The sequence below is a fragment of the Cibotium barometz genome, chromosome 58, assembly GCF_041138505.1.
Source record: "Cibotium barometz isolate CiBa-2024 chromosome 58, ASM4113850v1, whole genome shotgun sequence".
NCBI lineage: Eukaryota > Viridiplantae > Streptophyta > Polypodiopsida > Cyatheales > Cibotiaceae > Cibotium > Cibotium barometz.
In genome coordinates, this window is record NC_141103.1 from 3731629 (window position 1) to 3756923 (window position 25295).

Here is a 25295-nt window from a genome sequence, read left to right on the forward strand (position 1 = left end):
TACATATGCATGGCTTAGAGAGATTGGGACGCTGATCTTGCCATATTGTACATTTCACTTTGGATATTTTGCTGTATCACCAGATTGCAATCGAGGACGCTTGTCATTTTTCAAGAGGGGGGTATGTCATGACCCCGTGAAAGTGGAACAGCATGAGTGTTAGCATGGTGGTTGGTGAGCAAGATAAATATTTCATGATTCATACTTGGGTGCCCGGACAAATAGTAATGTGTGTGGACATCCCCAAGTGTAAAGGGGGAACAAGGGATTTATTATTTATAATGTTTTAACCTTGGGTGGCCCCTAGGCATAAGTGGCCCTTAGAAACTTTAATGAACATTAAAAAGGGGCCTAAGATATTTATGGAAGGAGGGCTACTCCACTTTTGGAAGTACACGCCTCCTTTCCATCTCTCTCTCTCTCTCTCTCTCTCTCTCTCTCTCTCTCTCTCTCTCTCTCTCTCTCTCTCTCTCTCTCTCTCTCTCTCACTTGCTTTTTGGAGAGGAGGAGTCAGCTGGCTGCATAGAGAGTATTGCTCGTTTGCTGCATGGAGAGAGACTGGTTTAAGTTGGCTGGCTGTGTGGAGAGAAGTTGTACAGTACAATACAGTACAGTTGCTGCAAAAACGATTGGTACAGGCTCAGGTACACACTAGTACGACAGGTACGGTTGCTGCAGAATTTTTGACATGGACAACTATAGGCGCAGACCTATACGGACAGGTACAGGCGGGACTTTTCAGTCCTGTATAGCTGCAGGTGGTACATCACTAGGGTACAGTTGGTGGCTGTAGGTATTGACCTGTATGGACAGGTGGTGCAGGCGCATCATACTATTGGCTGCAGAGCGCATCGTACAAGTGGCTGCAGGCAGCGCATCATACAGGCGGCAGTGTACCTTACAGACGGTTATAGGCGCAGACCTGTACGGACAAATACAGGCGGGTACTATAGTCCTGCCCAACAGGTACAGGCAGGACTGTTCAGTCCTGTATAGCTGCAGGCAGCGCATCATCAGGTACAGGTAGCGCATAAAGAAGATTGCTGCAAGTACTGTTCTGAGGCGACTGCAAACAAGGGGGGAAAGTACAAACAGGTACACACATGTGCTGCAAGTACAGATCCGTACAGACAAGTGCACACATGTGATGCAGAGTTGCTGATACAGGTGGCTGCTAGTACCAGACTGCTCTACGGTCAATCCCTCTGGAGAAGAACTGCACATAAAAGTTGGTAAATTCTGAACATATCTTTCTTTCTTTCTTTCCACTGGCTTATGTCTGCTACAGAGTTGTTTCTTCTGGCCCTTTGTGAGAGGAGGGGTATAGCAGTTTGAAGGGTGGAAACAGAGATTGGATAGTGGATTTGTATTTAGGCTGAGTTTGAAGCCATGCACATGGAATAGCCAGATGCATGCTCAAGGCTGCCCTGTTGAATTGTCTTGGTTGATTAGAGGAAACCACAATGTGTTGCTTTTGTGGGACACAGATTTGTATGTGAATCCTCTATGCTAAGAGGTCTTGAGGGCTGCCACATTGGACATGCAGGTTTACTTTCCCTGACTGGCTTTGTTGTACTCAGTTATACTTTTCATTGAATGTGAATAAAGAAATACCGAAAGGGGCGCCAAGCTTTGGGGCCAATAGGTGTCGTTTTCCTTTTTGTTCTGGAGCATTCTAGCTCCTGTTCATTTGTTATTTGTCTAGACTACATTTGGACAGGTGACTGCTAGTCTACCGCACTTTGGTTTCTACCAGAGGCCGGTTTCACAAGACTTTTTCCACTAGGCCGCTCGGAGTAAGTAACCCGAGGCACCCAAAACATACATAAAAGGCTTTTCTCTATGGTTTGGCCAAGTGACCACCAAGATCCTCTTGTCTGTCTTTGGAAGCTCAATACTTGGGAGCTCGTCTTTAGGACGTTTCCTTGATCAAATGATGGGATTTACAATATATAATGATGGCACCCATTACATAAGTGTGCGGACATAGTTGTCGTATAGGAATGTGTTAACCATTTTGTGGCTAACATACTCCCTTTCCTAAAGTCGATCGCATCCTCATGATCGGTAAGAGGTTGGTGAGGCATGCGAGGAAGTGTTGCACTTGGTTGGTGCTCCACTAAGCATGTATAGAGATGTAATCTTCTGCCTGTCTACCTAGCAAACCTTGTGCCAGTGCGTCTAGCCTCAGTTTTTCTACAATCATGCTATATATGGCAAGGAGACGTGTTTTGTCAAGCTTTTCTAGCTCTAAACAGGCAACAATCGAGGACATTGCCGATGATTTTTTCCTCTACTACACTTCTCAAATTGGTTACCCCAGGAACTCCATAGGCATGATCACTTCAGTACCATAGGTTAAACTAAAGGGTGTGCTATATGCCTAGAGTGCAGTGGGTAATTTATGTTCCCAATCATTGCCCAGCTGGCCTCAACGGTTTTGGTTAGGATGGCACAAAGGACTTTATTTGTGCTCTCGGCATGGCCATTGGCTTGAGGATAGTACGGGGAAGATTTTTTGTGGTGGGTGACTAGGAATTTTCGTAACAAGAATTATATCACTTGATTAACAAAGTGTGTGCCATTGTCACTCATGATCTCAGAGAGCATCCAAAGCAAGTGATTACTCATTCATAAAGAAACATCGCAGTGAATCTCGCATCATCTGACTTGCGGGTGGTCCTGGCTTAGACCCATTTAGTGCAATAGTCTATGGGCCGTTATAATGTATCGAACGTAAGTGTATCGAGCCGTTGGACTAATGGGTCCTATAAATCAATGGCCCATTTTTCAAATGGTTGTAAGGACACGATAGGGGTCATGGGGCATACAATCCTTAAAGCATGGGATTGCCTCTCATTGGCATTCGTTTTCATAACATTTGACATATTCTATTGCGTCTGCCCCATCAAGGTGGGCCACCATAGCCCTATCATGAAGACTTTGCAAGCAATGATGTATGCTACAAAGTGTCCTCCTGCACAAGCAAAGTGGGCTTGTTCTAAGAAGAAGACATGACGTCTTATAATTTTGTCCTTCCCCTGCTTATAGAGTTGTTACACAAATCAATTGATAAGGTGCCACCTTTTCAATGAGGCACCTTGCCCAATCTTTGTTGAGGAGTGGGTCAATAGGTTGGCTGTTGTGACAAGGAAGTATGCAACATCCTCTCCCCCTTCAGGAATTAAGCACAGTTGACGTGGTTAGCCAAGATATGCTGTGAGGTCTTTCGCACTGTGATAGTAGTGAAGTCAAACTCAAGTAAGATTAGCAACCATCTAGTGATCCTATCGGTCATGTAGGGTTTGTTTACAAATGAAGGAGGGCTTGGTGGTCTACAAAGAAGATGAATTGAGTTTCCAGAAGGTAATGGCCAAACTTTTTGACTGTGTAGACCATTTTTAACCCCTCTTTTAGTGGTGATAGTTGCGTTCTACCTTGTTGAGTTTGCCGGCCGACTGGCAAAACTAATAGGGAAATCCCAGTTATGTTCACCAGGTTGAGACAATACACACCCAATTACAAAGGTAGAGGCATCTATGTTCACTAGGTTGAGACACCCAATTACAAAGGCAGAGGCATCTATGTGGATGTGAAAAATGATGTCCCCTTGGGGGACCTCAATATGGGACTCATATGGGAGCACTTGCCAAGGCTTTCTTTAGGGTGTTATATGCATGTTGGCATTCCTCTATCCACTTAAAGATGATTAGAAGTCCATAAAGGGGGCGAGCAATGTTAGCATACATGAAGATGAAATGTCGATAGTACCCAACATGTCCCATGAAGCACTGGACTCCTTTGAAGTTGGTGAGTGGTGGTAGCTCAAGAATGAGTCGCACCTTCTGTCATTTGTAGATATTCCTTGTTGTGAGACAATGTGGCCCAAAATGACTCCACGGCAAACCCAAAATTGGCATTGGAGAGGGTTCAAGAAGATTCAGTAGAGCCGACATCTCTCTAGCACTTTCCATATAAACACTCTAAATGTGCTTTCCATATAAACACTCTAAATGTGCTTTCCAAGTGGAATGACACAAAGGTCATCCATGAAGACTTCAAGGAATTTCCATAGATACTCCTTGTGTAGGCTATGTACATTAGATGCTAGAAGATGCCTAGGGATTGATAAGCCTGAAGGGCCTGGCACGATATGCATATGTGCTCCCTTCGGTTACAAAGGCTATCTTGTGTTGATCCTTCGGAACGTTCAACACTTGGTTATATACAGAGAACCCTCAAGGAAGCTGTAGGCTTCTTGCCGCCCTGTGACTCTCTCGAGCACATGCTCCGTGAAGGGCAAAGGATAGTGATCCCATATAGTGGCGGCAATGACCTTTTTGAGGTCTACGCACACTCGCACTTTTTGAGGTCTACGCACACTCGCACTTTTCCATTCTTCTTGGGCACTATCACTATGGGTGAGACCCATTCTATGTGCTCTATATCATAGATGACTTTGACATCTATGAGTGGAGTATTTAGGATTCATGGGGTACGGTCTATGCTTTACTGGTCCTACCATAGGGATAGTATGCTTGACTACTTCGCTCACAGAATTCCAGGATTGCTTTGCCTAGAAGTACACAGACATGTAGTGCTTAACATGTAGAGGGACGTGATCTCTTGCTCAGCGAGCTATCACGAACTGGGTTCCTATGCATCTTGAAAGTATGTCCAGGGTAGCAAGGATATACATCCAATTCTCAAAGTTTTTTTGGATATGGAAGGGGTGTAGATTCCAAGCTATCCCTTTCTTCTTCAATCGTTTTGTGGCACGTTTGGCATAAGTGGACTGGGTTGTTGTTACAGAATCTTCTACGAAGGGTCGGCCTCTTATGGGATGAACCTTCCAAGTACACAAGTTGATCTTGAATGTTTGGTCTTTTTTCTAGATATAGATGTGATCCATGTCCCAATCATGGATCATTTTTGTTTCTCTCATAAAGAGACATTCTAGGATACAATCATATGAAACAGGCTGTTGGCTAAAATTCATCACCACAAAGGTGTGGTGGAAGTTGTTCCCAAGGATCTTGATCTTCAAGTCCCTTAGGAGGCCTATGGGCCTTGTGGTGGCTCCATCAGAAAGTTTCACCAATAAGGTTGTGCCATCCATTGTAGGTGCTTGCCATTTTTCCCAGCATTGTTTGTGACATTGTTTACTCTAGCCCCTCCATCTAGGATGGTGGTGACTTGAAGGCGATTGAAGGTTATGGGTAGTGTTGTGTTAAGTTCATTTTCTTCAAAATATTGTCCGAGTTTGTTAACTCGAATAGTGGGGGTGCCACGGGGCTCTATGAACTCTTCGCGTTAGTCTCATTAGAGCTGTCAAGCTTAGCAGGCTCTTGCATTCCTCCCCCTTGGTGTCCTTCCATCCAATCTTTTAAATCCTTCCATAAGCTCGAGCTACCTTGGAGTAAGGTGCCAATGGGGATTTGAATTTGAGAAAAGAAGGAGGAGAGACTTGCAATGTTCTAGGAAACCGATGCTTGGTTTTGATCATCTCTGTCTATTTTGAGGCTCTTACAGGTATAGGGTACTGGGACTTGGACTTTTGTATCTGTTCTTTTCGGTGATCACCCCCTAGGTTTTTGAGATATTCTGCCACTGGGTTTCCTTGGTGGGGTATCTACAGCAGCAGTGGGTGCTACTCCTCGATGGAGTCTCTGAGGGGGTGCTTGGTCTTGGAAATCTCTGGTATGCTCCTGAGCTTCACATGTTGGAACCGAAGGGCATGGTTTGAGGTATGATGTCGAAGGCTCGTCCTCTAGTTGAGCTTGACAGTCCCTCAACAACTCTTGAGAGCTGCCTTTACCCTTTCCTTTTCTTCTATACAATTGGGGTATTTGGCTAACTTCCTAGGTAGCTGGTTAGGATCAATTGACTCTTTGGCTAACTTCCTAGGTAGCTGGTTAGGATCAATTGACTCTTTGGCTAAGGGGGCTAGAGGTAGCAGTTGCTCCTCTTCAGATGAAGAGGTTGATGCATTGGTGGTAATTCTGTCTTCACACCCGCTTTTTATGACTATGTGGCTATCCTCTTTGCCTATCTTTGTGGCCTTCTGTTGTAAGCGCCTTGTTTCGTGTGCTTGTTTTCAAGACATTTCTCTGGGATAGAATTTTTTTTAAAAGATGGTATGGCCATACACTTGAAGAGAAGGCACGAGCATATGCTTCTAAAAGACACGGATGTGGCTAATAGAAGGGTACAAGCATGAGCTTGATGGAGATGAAGACATGGGCATGTCTTGAGATGGCACGGGGGTACACTAAGAAAGACACGTGCGTGTCTTGAGATGAAGACACGGGTGTGTCTTGAGGGAAGGTATGGGTGTGTCTGGTGGAAGATGAAGACACGGGCATTTGCTGAGGAGGACACGGGTGTGGTAGGGCAGAATGAACGGGCATGGTAGGGCAGAAGGACGGGCATGTCAAAGGAAGACACGGGCATACTCTTGGGATGGTATGGGCGTATGCTTGAGATGGTACAGGTGTACGCTTCTTGGATCAATTAATTGTTCAAGGTAGACTTGTCATCTGCTGATAGCCACCCTCTGATATTCCCCTGACAATACATCAATACCCAATTTGTACCTTTTTTTAACGCCCTTTATACCTAGTAAATGTAATTTATTATCCTTAATTGTCCTTTGCTTATTTTAATACAAGTGATTCTAGAAGATTTGCTTAGGAGGAAGACACGAGCATGGAAAAGGAAGACATGGCCGTGGCCCTGAGAAGGGTATGGCCGTGCACGTACACTTCTCAGAAGGCAAACAGAATGAAACTTTTGCCTCTTCTCCTCCCTTGATTTTTGATGTTTTGGGTCCTTCCTGATGTATATTTGGTGTTTTTCTTTTTGTGGGTGGCTAGAGCTAGTTCCAGCTACTCAATAATGCCTAGAATGCCTAAAAAACCTAATTACCTAAGATTAATTTAAGGATTAAGATAATTGTGCAAAGCTTAATAAATGTTGAAAAAAACCAAAATTGATGAACTTCAACAAAGTTTAAGCACTTATTTGTGTCTCCCACATCCGATGAAGACTCCCAAGATTTTCATGCTCCATTGCTCCATTGAACACCATAGTTAGGACAAAATCAAACAACAATAAACATACCAAACAAACAACCATCGGTGGATTTGCACTCCAAATGGGCTATGAAATGACTCTAGCAAGTGGTGGATTATGGAGGACCCTAAGCTAAATGCCCATCCCTGGCAACGGTGCCAAAGATGTTAACCTAAAACATACTACCTTGCACAAGAGAGGGAGAGAAGAAGAGAAAGATGCCATGCAAGGGTTGATTCGAAGACCAACACTTAGCCAACCCTAATGAGGCTTAACTCCCCGATGTGTGGCCACTAGGGGATTACTCCACCTCCACTTGTGTCACTCAAATGGAGCCTCACAAGCTAGGTAGTGAGCAAAGAGGAAGGGAGATATGGAGAGCTCTACCTTAAGTGAATGCCAATATGTATGCAAGAGGGATCTTGAGAAGGAAACAAGAAGAGGGAGAAGAGAAGAGAAGACGAGACAAGAATCATCCACTCCATGCACACACCACAATTAAGCAAGCAAGGATTCACGAATACAAGCTTACCACCATAGCCACAAGAGATAGAGAGAGAGAGAGAGAGAGAGAGAGAGAGAGAGAGAGGGTAGGACTCAATTGTGATAATGGGATTGTCCCTTTTCATATTTCATAAATCACTTATATACATGAGCTCACTTTTTACAATGGTTGGTCGCCCACTTAAAATTGGGAGGCCCAAAACCAACTTCCTAGCTCTATGTACATCTAGGCTCATTCCTATGAACGGCATTACACAAGTCGTAAGCTCAGTCATCACATATATCTTTTTCACTAAGCGCTTAGCGCATAGTTACATAACAATGGATTACAAGAAGCATAACCACGCATAGTTACATAACAATGGATTACAAGAAGCATTACACAAGTCATAAGCTCAGTTATCACATATATCTTTTTCACTAAGTGCTTAGCGCATAGTTACATAACAATGGATTACAAGAAGCATAACCACGCTTGAAAATGATGTTAACTAGTGTGGTTAACACAAAGCATTGTGAAGTTGAGCAAAAACACATGCAGTCCCATTTGGCCCTCTAAACACAACAAGGAAAGGAATCTATCCTATAGACATGTAATTGGTCTTGGTTGCATAGACGTGTAATTTGTCTTGGGTGTAGAGTTAAATTATGTGATCAATTGCTTGCATGAATCAAAAGCAAACGCACATAGAGACATGAGAGGATAGCCTCCACATGAGGATAGGCAACAGAGAGTGGCCTATTAGAGTATTGTAGAGATCTCAATAGATAATAGAACTATCATGCCCTAAATAAGGATCCCAAGACAAACTTAGTTATCAACTAAGTTGTATATGGGATGTGTAGCACATCTGCCAAGGCCAAAAAGTTTAAGCGCTTGAAGAATGTAAGCTCGAGTTAAACCAAGAGTCCAAAGAGGAAGAAGGTTCCCAACAAGAGCAAGTTTCAAAACAAGAGTAGGGCGCCTTGTAAGTTGAAATGGGCAACCAAGATGAGCAGAAGAGAGATCATCACTATCATCAATGTTACCTGCTTCAACATCATCAAGACATGCTGACTAGACCAGTTAAAGTGAACAATATTCCCCAAGGTAGTATTCTCCTTTTTTAGAGAAATTGGAGTAGACTTTCTCACAAGGGAGGGAGGTTCTCTAATATAAGTGAACACAAAATTTAGCAAAATACAAGGTGATTAATTTAGTGATTATAAGTGAGGGTGGCAAGATGTGCCGTAGCCTTTTTGGGCTTGGTCTGTTTCACGATAGCTGTAGAAAAAAGGAGAAGCTTGGCAGTCTACTTGAGAGAGCAATTTGGGAGCACATAGTTTTTTCATTCCAAGCTCAGTATAGCGCACATGTGAGCAATGTAGCATAAACCTTTATATATATATATATATATATATATATATATATATATATATATATATATATAATACAACACAGAGCAAGCATCAATAGCTAGTGTGTGCACTTCTGTAGCACTTAGAGAGGGAAGGTCACTAGGCGGTGCAACATGTTAACATGAGCTTTCTTTTCAACCAAACAAAAATTAGCTCAACCATCATCAAGCCTAACCATCATTGAGCTTGAGAAGCTCTAGGCATCACAGGCTTGTGTGATAACCAAAGAAGGAAGCAACCTTAGTTGCTAGTAGGAGGCGTATCAACGTGAAGGAGGAAGAGTGGTTTGAGCTAACAATGGGAATTCATTTGCATTGGCATGTTAGGGTTTATTTTCCCCCTTTTCACACTCTTTTACCCTTTCACACCTCCTTTCCAACCCATTAACCCATTTGTCTAGCCATCAATCCTTTTTGTCCATCTCATGGGGTGGCTGTTTACACCACATTTCCCATCTACATTTATTCATGCACAATGCTCATTGGAGCATTGTTGACCTTGTTCATGCACATTGGCGCATTGTTGGGCTTGTTCACATGCGGTGTGAGTTCCCTATGTATTGTTAGCCCTTGTTCACACGCGACCATGGTTTATTACTACTATCCTTTTTCTAACTACCATGGTCCTTTCTTTCTTCATACACACTACCATAGACTACCCAACACGATCAGATTATACATTACCTTTGCCGACTTTGTGTATACATTTGGGACATCTAGACTTCGGCCATTAGATCCTTCATCATCTATGAGGAGATAGTTCATTCAGGCCATAGATGGAGGATGGAGTTGTCAAGTTTATTGACTACACATGTTTATTATCTATGGGATGAGAGAGATTAGCACATTTAGCGATCTCGACTATTGGTCATTGAGATAATTCTTAGAGGCTGATGGGTTAATTTTTTTCAATTGGGATGATTCCTATGGTCGCTTCTTTGAGTGTCCTATTGAGCAGAAGATGATGATGTATCTCATTTACATACACATGATGACTCTATTGAGCAGAAGATGATGATGTATCTCATTTACATACACATGATGACTCTATTGTGCACACACACACACACATGATGATACACACGCATATGATAGTACTGATACACATGCATGTGATGATGATGTATGTGATGGTGTTGTGTGTGAGTTTGATCATGTGGGCATGATCTCAGGAGCAGGTATGGCATCGAGCACATCGAGCATCGTAGTTGAGGTCCGAGCCGTTCAATGGCTATGCATGAGAGAGCCTTTTTGGCACGAGGTGCGTGCATTGTCATTGCGGTGTGACTCCCTTGTATAGGGCTTTGCGCATCGTCGACATGGAGGGCTCCACATTGGACTTCATGTGAGAGGCCCAAGATTTGTGCGACCATCTTGCCCGATGAGGAGGACCCTAGCATTCCCATGGAGGTGATTAGGTAAACCCAGGTCCCATGGGCCATATCGATTCTCCTTCTTGCTCTTTATTTTTTCTCAAAGTTGCATTTTGTAGTACATGTACTCATCTGATGTGCACCTTCAATACTTTCCATACCACTCCATACGTATCATACCTCGTATAGATAAGGTCTGCATACCAAATATGAGCTTCAATGTACAACACTTATTTGGCCCGTTTTTTAATTATTTTAGTCAGTGGTCATTGCTTAGTAGTTAATAGATTAGTTTTCATTTTAGCATTACCATTTTCTTTCATGCTATTTTTGTATGGATGTTAGATGTTTCTTATTTTACTCTCTCTCTCTCTCTCTCTCTCTCTCTCTCTATATATATATATATATATATATATATATATATATATATATATATATATAGTAAAAAATATGAGCATACTTTAAGTACTTATCTTGATGCATACTTTACGTACATGTATATGAGCATACTTTAAGTACTTATCTTGATGCGTACTTTACGTATTCGTACCGTACATGTATATTAAGGCTCACCCTAATCCTCCTTGAAACACATCCAAAAAGAGATTACCTAGTGAATCGCAACTGTCCGTGAGGATCTTTCCAATGGCCGAGCTCATAACCCTTGAGGTCTCCAAGCTCTATAACTCCTTGAGAAGCAATTCCACCACGTCTCCCGTGCGAGCGTTGTCACACCGCCATGTTGCACTACGGGTACTCGTCCCTCCTCTCACCTCACTTCATTCACACACACTCACTAGCATGCTTAGGGGGAGAGATTAGCAAGAGGATTAGTAAGAGCAAGACACAATTGCACAATGGGAGAGTATGTTGTATTATGAGAGAAATTCACTTATATACATGGCCATAAGTGTTCACACTCACTTAAATTGTGGCCAGCCGGGCACTTTTAGGCTCATAAGAGGCCTAATGCTATTACAATGACTACTCTCATAATATATCCGTGAAGTACATCACTTAGGACTTCATCCTAACTTGCTACCACATGCTCTTGAAGTGGGAATCACCATAAATACTCTGTCACACCATTACGGGCGCTCGTCCAAGTTGTAGCTTTGGACACTATTGCTTCATATCTTGAATGTATGAGAATGTATGATCCTTTGGTGTATCTATCACGACTCCTTGATGTAAGATAATGGCGGTAGATCTTGTTAACCCTAGAATTGGGTTAACATCCCTCCCTTTCTGATGGCAATACTCTGTTACACCATTATGGGCGCCCGTCCAAGTTGTAGCTTTGGACACTATTGCTTCATATCTTGAATGTATGAGAATGTATGATCCTTTGGTGTATCTATCACGACTCCTTGATGTAAGATAATGGCGGTAGATCTTGTTAACCCTAGAATTGGGTTAACATCCCTCCCTTTCTGATGGCAATCACCTCCTCGTCGTTCGTGAGATCGCGTTGAAGACCTTTGTGTGTGGGGAGAATGAACAAGCTTTGTTGATGGTTCTGATGTTGAGTGACGTTCAATGGTCTTTGTTCTTTCGGAAGGAATAAGAAAAGCTAGTTAGTGAATGAAAAGGTTAGTGGTTTATTGGGAATTCCTAACAGGGTGGGGGTTGCATATTTGTGTGAGCTTTTTTTTTTCCTTAAATTTTTCTTTGGCTTTTTGCTCACTTTGTTTTCGGCAATCATAAGCAATGTTACATGTGATTTGTGTTAGTGGGGATACTAAGAGATGTTAATACTGGAAGAGAAGAGAGGGAATGATCGAGAGGAATGTAGACTTAATCTTCAGAATGAGATGGTGATTCTTAGTTCCTCATTTGATTCATTGAAGCCACATTCATCATTTGAAGAAATTGGCCTTCGATGATGTCCCTTTGTGTGGCAGGATTCTTGTCAAATGTTGTTGAGTAGGACCTGTTCATGCTTTCTTCTGCATGTCCATGTGCTTTTTATTTTTTATGTATATTTAAGTGCTCTTATGAAGTAGATATATATGGAGTGCAATAATTGAGTCATATAGATATTGTTGAGTGGGACCTGTTCTTGCTTTCTTCTATCCATGTGCGTTTTATTTTTTTATGTATATTTAAGTGCTCTTATGAAGCAGATATATATGGAGTGTAAGAATTGAGTCATATAGACTACTCTTATTGAACTGCTCTATGTTGAAGTAGCCACTTGTTGGTGAGGCTTTGAAAGAATTACGTCGACTTGCAAGGCTAATGTAGATATCTTCACTAAGGATTGAAGATCATTGATTTGTGAAGATGGTGGCATCGTTTGGAAAGATTTATAATTTGAAGAAAAATTCTAGGCGATAGGTTGTACCATTGATCAGGCTTTCGCTTACCATTGCTCCCCCAATCCAGAGATGTACCTGGAAGTTGTCGATGGTGAGGCTTTGGTGCTAATGTTCTCCAGTGCATGAGTATGGATATGTACTCATGGAGCAACTGCTACATTAATTTAGCCAAAAGAATAGTAAGTAATAAGCTTAACAAATATATAATGGCTATTGAAGATCATTGCGAAAGTGTTAATGTGTGAGATGGCTTAATCTGTTGATGAGGCTTACATAGTGAAAGTGCAAGTTCTTAAGCCGTGAGACTGTAATACGTGAGAAACTTGAACTCGTGAGATTGCAGGGTTTTTTTTTGGGCCGTTAAGGGATATTCCGTGAGATGGTCTAATCCCGTGAAATGGTGTTTCCGTGAAAGTGCAGGCCGAGTTGGAATTTTGTGAAGTGTAATCTTGTGAGTTGGAATTCCGTGAGATGTAATCCCGTGAGTTGGAATTCTGTGAGATTGCATGTTTTTTTTCTTTTAAAAAAAAGGGTTGTGAAAGGTTATTCCGTAAAATGGCCTAAACCCCTGAAAGTGCATGTTCTGATCCCAATGAAATGATTCTATGGGTCAGCTAGAGCATGACATGTGAGCAATAGGTTCTCTTACACTTATGCTTCACATCTAGAGGGGTGACAAGAGCATTGTGAGTTTATCTTTGATGCGCTCATATGTCTCCATTTGTAGACGTGGGAACTAATTCTTGAATTTTTGGCTCACATGTTGTCGAGGCAGTAGATAAGACTGCTCGTTGGTTACCATTGGGGTTGCTTGAACACACAAGCTCTTGTGTAGGTGCTGAATGCATGAGAGGTTGAATAACTTGCTTGGTGTTGTTTGGGCCTCCACTCTTGTCGAACTTTAGGTGAAGCTGTTGGGGTTAAAGTCCATCCTGAGGTTTTCTTCACGTTGTTCGATTTTGGCAACCATATGATGGAATTACCATCATAGTGTCCTTGCTGTGGTGGGGCTGATGTGCTTGGTGCTAAGGATTCCTTCTTTGTGCAAGCTTAGGGAACTTTGTGATGCGCTTGGGAATCCAAGCTTTGGTATTTCTTTGGTAGTGCCCTTGTGCTTGCAGTAGTGTTTTTGGTACCCACACTTGTTGACTTGATGGAGTTCTTTGAGGAACTCGCATAGGTTTTTGTGGACTGTGTTGTGGAGTACTTTTCTTTTTCCTTGGCCTATTAGTGCTGTGTTGGGGAAGAGGCTTTGACTGTCAAGGCACCTAAATTTGATTGGCACCTTCATAGTAGCCTTGAGCTACAAGTACCCGCTTCTCCATCCACATCTTGATACTATTAAGATATCTTGATTGTGGTTGTCTTGGTGGTGTTTTCTTTTGGGTTGATGTGGAAGGTTTGGGGCCCTCCTTGACTTTGGTTGGCACTGAGGCTACACGTTGAGACTCATGGGCATTTTTGACGATGATGAGGCTACAGTCTCTTGTGGAGTGGATGTCAAACAATGACGAGGCTTTCAAGCATGTGGTTGTCTTTTTTGGTGAGGTTTGTCGATGAAGATGCATAGGCTCCATGCTTTTCCTTTGAGTTTCTTGTCAAAGATAGAAGGTTGAGCTATGGGAACTTCTTCAGGAATAGCTGTTGATTGTGAGGTTTTGGCATCGAACTTCACATGGTTGAAGGAGTAGATTCTCTAATGGAGTCGATTATAAACACAGATCGTAGGTTATTGTGTAGAGGGGCTTCTGTGGAAGAGGCTTGTAACTTTTTGCATTTAGCATCATAGAAATCCATTAAAGTTGGATCCCCTTCCTTGCAGTATGGTATTGCTAATTTTTTATCGTTGACTATCATGATGACTCTATCGCTAGCAAAGCACAGAGGTGCTTGGGCAACAATAGTCCATTTATGTCCCAAGATCAAATATGCTGCCAACACATACTCAACCACAAAAAACTTGCAAGTAAGAGGGTTAGTTTCAATATACATTGTATGTTCAAAGTACCCCAGACATGGCATGTTCAAGTCTTGTGTAAAGTTTATTCTTTTTGGATAGGCTGTGAGTGTTGGTTGACCTAACAAATCCCATATCTCGAGGGTCATGATATTGTGTTCTCGTGTTAAAGTTGTGCTTAAGCTGTGGTGATTTTATGGGAGATTTTTAATCCAACCAGAATTCTAGGGATCTTTTTGGTAAGATATGTTGGAAGTTCCAAATCCTCCAAGGTCACTTCCTCTCATAATAACAATTGTACATTGCCTGAAGGAGTGTTCAAGGTGACTGTTTGCATGGATTCATCTATTGAATACAACAATTCACCTATCCAAGTTCCACCAAGAACGACATCGTACTTAAGGAAATATAGGGTAGCATGGAATGTAAATTCCATATCGCCCATCGATTGTTTGAGTAGTGTATGTAAAGTAACTTGGAACTTCAATGTTTTGTCCATTGGCTCCTCTTGCAAGACTTTTGTTTGTAGGGATGAGTTTAGGTTGTCCCAACAATGATACCCAAGTGTCTATTGTCTCATGATGTTATGACTAGCTTGAGGGCTAATCAATGCACATTTGCGCTTAACATCATTGCTTGAAGAAAAATCCAACCACACCATGATAGAATCTTGCAAAGGAACCATGGATGTTTCAGTTTTTGTTTTAGCTTTAGATCTTGTTTCTATTTCATACTCCCATTCACTTTCATCCTCATTTTGGCTCTCAGCTTTTTCAAGAGTACCCAATGTGTACACTGGCACACTTGGCCCTCTGACAATTCTTAATGAGGTATGTTTGGAAACTTGCGAATCCTCACAATCCTCTTCTATGGAGTTCTTTATGTCTTGGTATAACTCAGGTTGAGCCCTTAAAGATGCAAGTGTGGATGTTATGCTAGAGCATTCCTCCAAATGAGGTTTTGAGAGACTGTTTTAATCTTGTAAGGGAACTATCGAATTCCTCATTGGCTTTCACAAGCATATAGTTTGTGCAATCTGTCTCAAATGACTCTTTAGTAGAGAGTATGTCTTCCTCTTGAAAGTTCCGGCTACAATGAGAGGAGCAAAATTCTCGCTAGGCTGAAAATTGTGGAAACAGCCAAGGTGGCATGGAGAAACCATTGCGACACCAACCATTTGGACAGGAATACCCAATCCTGGAATGATCTTAAAGCCTGAAAGCGGTACTTTTTTGGACTTTGTATTTTGGTTGTTTTTTTAGGTTTGGCATTATTAGGCTCAATCACAACTGGTGATCTTGTAAGACACTCAACCATGCTAAGCATGCTCTTCTGACCTTACTTTTTTTGTTCCACATATGTTATATGATCATGATTTTTCATTTGGGGTGGTTAGGTGGGTTCTAGTTTCTTGATTGGTTCATGAGGTGCACTGAGTGAAGAGTTAGAACTTGTTTCATCCTCACTTAGTGACGTACTAGAACTTGTTTCATTTGGATTGCTAGTTTTTTATTATGTTTGTCCATACGACGAGATCAAATTATCTTTTGGGCTTTTGTATCTTGTGTCGCACATACGGGTTTTGTGGTTTTTGTGTGGTGGCTTTTGAGGTGGATGCTTCTGCATCACGTGTAGCTTTTGGGTCTTTTGGGTTTATGTCCTCCACATGCTCCTTTTCCCTGCCGTTTAATTCAATCTTCGTTTCGATAGTTTTTTGTGCCTTGTTTTTTTTGGGTTTAGAAGGTTTTGCTTTTTCTTTCGGGTTTTGCTTTAAAGCACGTTCTTCTATCCATGTTGAGGTATTATCTTTTGTGTCCTTTTTGACCGTCTCTCGTGCCTTGGCTTATAAGCGTGTAAGCACATTCAAGGGTACCATGGCTTATAAGCATGTAAGCACATTCAAGGGTACCATGGCCAATTGTCCATTTGTACACTTAAGATATTAAGAGTTGTATTTTTTGTGAGACAAGTTGCATGGAATCAACTCGTCTTGGTGGACAATCTTGGAACATGTGATCAATGCCACATTGTTCACATATGGGTCGCAAGGTGTCAGTGACTATGGGAAAGAAAGTATTCCAAACTGTGCAGTCTGCCACCTTGTGAGGTCTACGACAATAGAAACATTGAAGTGTTTGATTAATTGCTTCCTTAGCAGTTTATACCCTTTGGACTATTTCTGTTTGGTGCACAAGAGATGGAGGTTTTGAGTCAATTGTGGATGAAGTGGGACACATTTTAGCATTGTGGTTAAAGGTCTTACAATATATATAGTATAGAAGAATAGGTGCCTTGTATGCACAATGGGGATTGGGACGGTCGTAGTGATTGCACTCAACACAAGGCATTTCATTCCTCACTTGTAGAGGCATTAAGGATCTCTGGTTTTGAAGATTTTCATCCTCTCTTAGAGATGTCAATTGGAAGGTTTTAAGCAAGATTGCATAGAGTTCGGGGAAAGTCAATTCCGAGATCAATATTTATTTTGCCATTGCTTCATTTGGTTTAGATGAGGAATACCTCGTAGCATGATCATCTTTCAGTATGTTGTCATCTAAACGTATTTCTTTACAACATTTGATCGAATGTTTCGGGATTGGATACAATGATCAAGTTGTGTAAGCTATTATTCTTCAAGCCCATCATGAAACATCTCTTCAATTGAACATCGTTTAATTTTTCCCATGACTATGTGAGTCCAAGAGTTTTATTCGAAGGATAAAATCTCTAATGGATTCATTTGGTTGACACTCAATTGAATAGAGTTATGTTGCTGCACTCCACCGATCACCTTGTCTGGAAAAGCCATGTATAAAGGTTGATTTCAAGGTTTTGAAGTTGTCTTCATCGTCGCTCGTCGCAGGCATCAATGTGATGAACCCTCGACTAGCTTCTCCCTCTAAACATAGGTTCAACACATGTACCTTGGTAGGACAGTTAGGATTTCCAAAGGCTTCACATCTCTGTGCAAACATTTGAATGAATTGAACAGGGTCTGTTGTTCCATCGTATTTGCCCATAATTTTAAAAATTTGTACGACTACATTTTTGTATGAGTCACTAAGACCGTATGTGAGTGCTCTTGTTGTTTTTGGGAGAGACTCACTGAGTCCTTGGGCTACTCCCCTTCCTAGACTAGTCAGTATGTCTAGGGTGTGGGCATCCACAGGAAAGAGTTGGTACTTATAGGATTTGCGGGAATGTTAGGTAAGGGACCAAAGTGCGGTGGGATCGAAGTGATAGGGGGTGTAAAACCTGATGACACGCTTGTTATAAGCATAGTCAATGGTATCAGGAGGTGCATTTGCGACGGCAGCATAGATCTCAATGGCCCAAAGATGTTAGCAATTGGATTCAGTCCTTATGTGAGCGCTGGCAATCCCTCTATCGTGGCCATGTTGGAGTGCCTGAATGCTCATTAATGAGCAAACATAGTTTTTTTTTTGCTTTTTATATTCTCCCACAGCCCGTTACAGCCTAAAGAGGCTTGGCGTACTCTTCGTTGGGTTAAACAGGTGTTCGTTCGCCCTAAATAGCTTAGGCGCTATACGCACATGAACCTCTGAGATAATTTTTCAGAAAAAGCGTATGCTAGTAACTTCCTAGATGGAAGAGGAGGTCCTAAGACCTATTTTCCATCACTATCTCAAGATGAATAAATTTTCAAGAATTTTTCCCTTGTTTTGCAATAGGTTTTTGAGGGTGTTCCAAAAGGAATTTTGAAAAACTCTGTATGAGAGAGTTGTAGTATTTTTGGATACAACTTTCTTTCCCTGAGTCGTCCGTGATTTTATCGTTTGGACCCTCAAAAAGTAGTCTGAATATGGCTCGTCGTCATTTTCGCGCTGTTTTTTAATGATTTTTTATGGTTTTCGGGCTATTTTTTGTCTCGATTTTTAGGTCGAATTTTGAGGCTGTTGGATGGAGGTCAAAATGGTCGATTTTGACTTCAGACGGGCGAGTCCAAAGTTGAAGAGTTTGATGTCAGCTTTCCGATGAGCCCTAGAGCGTCCTAGAGGTCAAAATGGTCGATTTTGACTTCAGATGGGCAAGTCCAAAGTTGAAGAGTTTGATGTCAGCCTTCCGAATTTTGAGGCTGTTGGACGGAGGTCAAAATGGTCGATTTTGACTTTAGACGGGCAAGTCCAAAGTTGAAGAGTTTGATGTCAGCTTTTCGATGAGCCCTAGAGCGCCTTCATCAGATATACGGGCCTCCAAAAACAAGAGTGTTTTCTAGAGTTTTATTATTATTATTATTATTTATTTAAAGGGGACCCCTTTTCACGCCGTCGTGAAGCAGAATTTACGAGTTTTATAAATTTTGATTGATTTTTTTAAAGGTGCAGTTTTCGAGAGCGTGAACCCTTTGGCCGTGAAGTTGCAAAAAATGGTTCACGTCGTGAATCGGATTTCATGAAAATATTAAATTTGATTTTTTTTTGGGATGCGATTCCTGAGGGCACGAACCCTTTGGCCGTGAAGTTGCAAAAAATGGTCCACATCGTGAATCGAACTTCACGAAAATATTAATTCGATTTTTTTTTGGACGTGGTTCTCGAGGACGTGAATCCTTTGGACGTGATCTATTTAGATTCCAATTAACACATTTTTTTTGCCTCTTGAACAAGATTAATCACCCTTAATGATAAAAATCTATCCATTAAGAGAAATTAGTTAAGTTTAAGGATTTTTTTTATGGTTTTAAGAAATTTTTTGGAAGATTTACTCCTAATGCTTGCTAACACTCTAGTCCAAACAATCTCAACAACAAACACACAATTACACTAAAATTAATAATCTTAGTTTTATGTTTAACACTAAAAAGAGAGTTCCTCCAAGAGCTCATTCGGTACAATGATTAGAGGGGAGCTTCTTTCATGAACCCACTTTGCTCGAGTAGGGAGTCGATGGTTTGGCCAGTTTTTTGGTGGGAGTCATTTGGTTATCAAATGGCTCACATACAAAGAGTGGCTTTTAGAGTCTTGTCATACGGGTGACACTATTGAATATTTAAGACTTTTAACTGTAAAGTTTATACTCTAGAGTATTAACTAGTTCTTACATTCTAACTCTCTTATTTTCTCATAGGATTGCTCTTCAAGGACATGTGAGGAATTAGAGTTCCAACTCACTCATACACACACAAAGATACATAATTGTCTGAGCACTATGCAATACAACAGCTTGTATATTGCTGTGCTAACATGCGTGGAGAAGAGGCATGACATGGAGATCTCCAGAGTTCAAAGTTTGATTCATGATTCATAGCATGTCATGAGTGATGAGTCGTGACTAATAATTTATAAATGTTTGCTTTTATTTGAATGTTGGCAAGTTCAAGTTGACAGTGGACACTCTTAAAGGAAGAGTTGGCAAGTTCAAGTTGACAGTGGACACTCTTAAGTTAAGAGTGTCCACAAAGAGCGAGATCCAGATGAGGAGGCTATATATGCAGATCTTTAAAGGGAGGTAGAGAAGGTTGATCGTCGAGTTTCTCATTCTCGTAGAGGTCGCGCAACTAGAGGTGGCACATGAGTAGGAGGCCGTCGATGCACTGTTCGGTGCCCTATTTTAACCGGCCAGATGGATACATATGTGAGGCATGACTCAACTTCGAGGAGCTCTTTAGCACCTGCTGAAGACGAGGAAGCTCCTATTACAGACATAAGAGAGTCCGAGTACGATGACGAGGGCAATGTCGTTAGTATCCAACCCCTTGTGGAACTCCTCAACTTTTCTTCCTTAGATTTCCCCAACTACTGCATGGGTGACCTATTTTGGGGGAGCTGGTAAAACTTGTCCTCAAGATTGGTAAGTGATGACTTTGTTGGACTAAGTTAGTATGGGAGACCCATTTTGAGAGAGCGGGTAAAATTCCTTCTCAAGATTGGGCATGTACTCGGTTGGGAGGAATCTGGTTTTTGAGGTGAGAGACAAATGTGTCGCATACAAAATTCGGTGCCTGTGTGAAAGGATTTACATGAAGGCTCCACCAATGTTGCCACCAATAGGTGATGGCTTCTCAAGGAAGATGTGGTGCTGTTTGGTGAACTTTGTCTTGAGCATCTGAAATCTTAGCCAATGGAAAAAATGCAGCAAACTAAGAAATAAACTCAATAACACTAGAATAATGACACTTACCATCATACTTACTGAAGTTTGGTTGCACATGGATGACGATGGTGGAGGAACTAGGAGTAGGTGCCAGTTTGGGAAGTACCACTATCAGACTGGCCTGTAAATTTTCCAATGTTTGTTGATGCTAGAGTTGCATGGCTTCCCAATCTTGCTTGTGCTGATGCTCAAGAGATATGAGTTTTGCTCAACATCGGTGTTGTTCAACCCTGCATTGCTTGTCGGGATGTAACATTAACCATCTGAAAACATATGGCCTCGCCCAAATGTCCAAACCGGTTCGTGCCAGACAGTTTACTTGAGTTCTTATGCATTAAAACTAGAGATTCCACAAGAATCCATAAGACAGTGGCAGTCCACGAATATATATATATATATATATATATATATATATACATACATACATACATACATACATACATACATACATACATGTGTGTATATATATACACACACATATATGTGCATATATATATTTTATACACGTATGTGCACACGTACACACACACACACATGCACATACATGCATGTGTGCATACATACATACATATATACACATACATATACATGTGTGTGTGTGTGTGCACTCGTGTGTGCACATATGTGTATAAAATATATACATACATATATGTGTGTATATACACACACACACACACACACATATGTGTATATATATATTTAATACACATGTGCACACACACACGTACACACACACACACATACATGCACGCGTGCACGTACCTGCGCACACACACACACACATATAGATACATACATATACATATACATATACGCATCTCCGCAGGTTTGACAGAAACTTAGTACGAAGGGCGATATAGCTCTTGTGTGTGTGTGTGTGTGTGTGTGTGTGTGTGTGTGTGAGAGAGCATATCTTGATATAGAGTTCTACACCCACTATTGGGCACTAATGATGTTAGTGGGGATGTCGTAGTATCTAGTCCATACTATGCATAATGGAGTTGATAGTTGTATAGTCTTGTGGGTTGACTACCATGAGTATATGACATGCACGTTCCTAAAAGGTGAATTTGGGCATGTTCCTCAATTCATCTAGGTATATAATTCAGCCGTATTAGCGGACATGCAGATTTCACATTGTGAAGTTTTTGTCTGAGTTGTGGCCAGTTGATATTGTGCTTATTCTTTCTATCTTTAGAGCGGTGCATTTGCCCTTTCAACTACTTATTTGCTGTACTACTTGTTTCTATTTGCTACTTCCCTTAGTGCTAGGCTTCATTATGGCTAAGTCTATCCTGTATCTCCGGAGGCTGGACAAAAACTCAGTACGAAGGGATTTGTATGAATATATGCTCTTATATGTGTGTGTGTGTGTGTGTGTAAAAGAGACGGAGAGAGAGAGAGAGAGAGAGAGAGAGAGAGAGAGAGAGAGAGAGAGAGAGAGAGAGAGAGAGAGAGAGAGAGAGCATATCTTAATATAGAGTACTACACCCACTATTGGGCATTGATGATGTTGTGTGAAGATTTTTGAAAACCCCAAACTCAACTTGTACATGTGGTGATGTTGTGTGAAGATTTTTGAAAACCCCAAACTCAACTTGTACATGTGTACATGAGTGATGTTCGGTATTGTGGTAAAGTTATGGGAGCACTCATTGACTCAGTGTGCGCGTCATGGATGTGTGGTTATATGTGGCAATCAAGCTTTAGGCTTTGATGGAAGTGTATATGCAAGGAAAATGATGAGATCTTGGAAGCATAGACTTGTCCGGAGCGTGGTCTGCTTGAGATGGTGTCAGTCATTCGGTTGCTCTGTATGTGTGCGTGTCCCAAAAAAAAAAGAAAATGGGCACTTGTAAATTATATTCGAAAATGTGCAAGTACATAAGGGCAATTAGTTGTTGGGGGTGCCAATTTAATATGTGTATGAGGGGTGAAAATGTCCAAGATTAAAGGAGATTCGAGAAGGGTGATGTGGCTACGTGTGTGCATGGCAGGGGAGAGATGGCGCAAAGAGATTCGAGCAAGGAGGATGCCAATTTGGGCCAGGTGTGGCGGATTTTTCCAGAACGAGAGCGAAGGAGAGAGGTGTGGAAAAAACAGCAGGGAGGAGCTGAAGCAGTGTGATGCAGCCTAAAGGTCGTTGTTGAATCCGATTCATGATGAGAAGGGCTTATGCGGGCTGGTGTCTGAGAGAGTAGATATGTTTTCTATTGGGTAGCCGCCTTTGAGTGCAGTAGAGTGTTTCTTTTCTTTTTTGTTGCATGTGGCTGGTCGCTCCAGGCATGCTTCTTTGTTTGTATCTGCTGCTGCCCGCAAAACTGGGGCTAGCGATGCCAGGGAGAGTGCACTGTTCATGGGTTGCTCCCGCGCAGCCAGTGTGTGTGTGTGTGTGTTGTGTTGGTTTGTTATTTGTCGAGTCCTTTACTGAGAGGGCTTTTGGCCGTTGATTATGTGAAGAAGACGCTGATGAAATGTTTATCAGAGCAAAAATGGATGTTCAACTCTGTAAAGATGAAGACTTGTATTGGAATAAAGTTTTGTACATACTCTTGGGTCTGGTGTTCTGGGTGTGTTTGTATCAGTGTGTGGAAGTGTGACACTCTATAAAGGCATATACAGCTATACCACTTCCGTGTCATCACTTTTTGGTGCCTCCACAGAGGAAGAAATTTCCTTCGGTTTGTGAAAGAAGACAAGGGTTTGTGTGAAGAAGGATTGAAGAGATGGCTCAAGATTTTCCAGAGTATTGGGGATTGCCATAGAAGAGTGCAATGAGGTTTCTGGAAAAGATGGAATTTACAGCTTTGATGAAAGATAGGGCAACCCCGGAGATCCTCTCTCAGATTTTGACTTATTGCTTACAGGGTGATGCAAAAAGCATGGCTACAGATGTTTGTGACTACACACAGGAATGCTCATCAACAGGATCCTGAGTACCGTGTAGCTAGAGCTGCATTTTTGACACTGTTTGTTCATGTGAGGAGTCCGAATGAAGTATGGAAGGAGTTGTGCAAAATTCAGCAAAAGGATGGTCAGGATGTGGATCAATATCTGATAGAGTTTGCTAGACTGTGGAGTCTATGGTGTGAGGCTTTGATTCCTGAAGTACCTCTGCAGATGATAAAGGGAGACCTGTTTGTGGGGCTGGTCTAGAGCCAACCCTCCGTCTGAAGGTAGAGCTGAAGAATCTGGATAGCTTTGAGGAAGTTGTCAGAGTTGCTCAGGAGAAGGAGTGGAAGGTGAAGCGTCTGAGGCAGTTGGGAATACAGGAAGAGCTAAAGAAGTTTGCGAAGATGCTAGAAACTGAGAGTATGCATCCTGAAAGAGAAGCTGCTGTTGTTCTTCCTGAACAGGAGGATACTTTGAAGAGAGACATTCATGATGCAATGGAGCTCATAAAGTCTTTAAGTTTGAATTGGATAGAGTCTGCAGGAAGAGGAAGAGGCATAGGTGTTATGGGAAGGAAGACTGATGCATCATCTGGTTCTGAAGGAGGAAGAGGGAGAGGGTATCCGAGGGATGTGCAATGCTGGAATTGTGGTGAGTGGGGTCATATCAATCCGCAATGTGAGAAACCAGCTAAAGCTAATGGTGGTATATATCAATTGTCTATAGGAATGAATGATAGGGTGATTGACTCTAGTATGCAGATGAAGGATGCAATTCAACCCAATGTTCATGAAGTCCATAAGGTCACATTTGCAGAGCAGGATATGGGACAGATTAACCTGTTGGAAATGGAGAAGGGTAAGGTTTTTGGAATCAGCCCTGAAGAGTTTTCAGAAGATGAGGAGGAGGAGGATGGAAGTATTGATGATGTGCAGCTAGTTATGATTCAGCCTATGATTAGGGAAGTGATGAAAGGTCAAGATTGTTTTGCCACATCGTTGAAGTTCCAATAGTGAGGTCATGGGTTCAACCCCCACTCGCCCGTCTGGAAGCACCGAGCAATGCATTGAATATAAAGTGACATACTAAATTATCTATGCTAAAAATGCTCTCAAGGAAAAAAGAGGTTAAGACTATTCTACAAAAGATCATGAGTTTCAGTGAACTTAAAAACATATTTTTTTATTTGATTGTTGAAAATAATTGCTATCTCGCATTTGGTATCAAAATCTCTTCATTTTTATATCATTACTTTTTTTTTTGGGGGATATATGATTAAGGGCTATGTATGATTAGGGGATATTTCTTGATCCTATCAAGGGAATTAACTTATACATTAGTTGTCATTGTTTTCTCAATCTTACAAAAGGGTTATGATGATTTTGATGTGACGAACAAGCATTAGTATCGATGCATTGCTCGAGCCATTTTGAGAAATTTTACATTTTAATATTTTTCTTACTAAAACATAACTATTTTGTAGTTTTTATATTGCTAGCAAGGAATTTTTTATAGTAGTTAGTTGCATGTAGTTATCGGTTGACAATCATCATTTATAATGATGTAAATGCTTTTATGCCGCTAACTTCACTAATTTCATTTTGGTTATTAGTCATATTCATATCATACTTGTGATTTTAATAATTTGGGTTATTAGTCATAT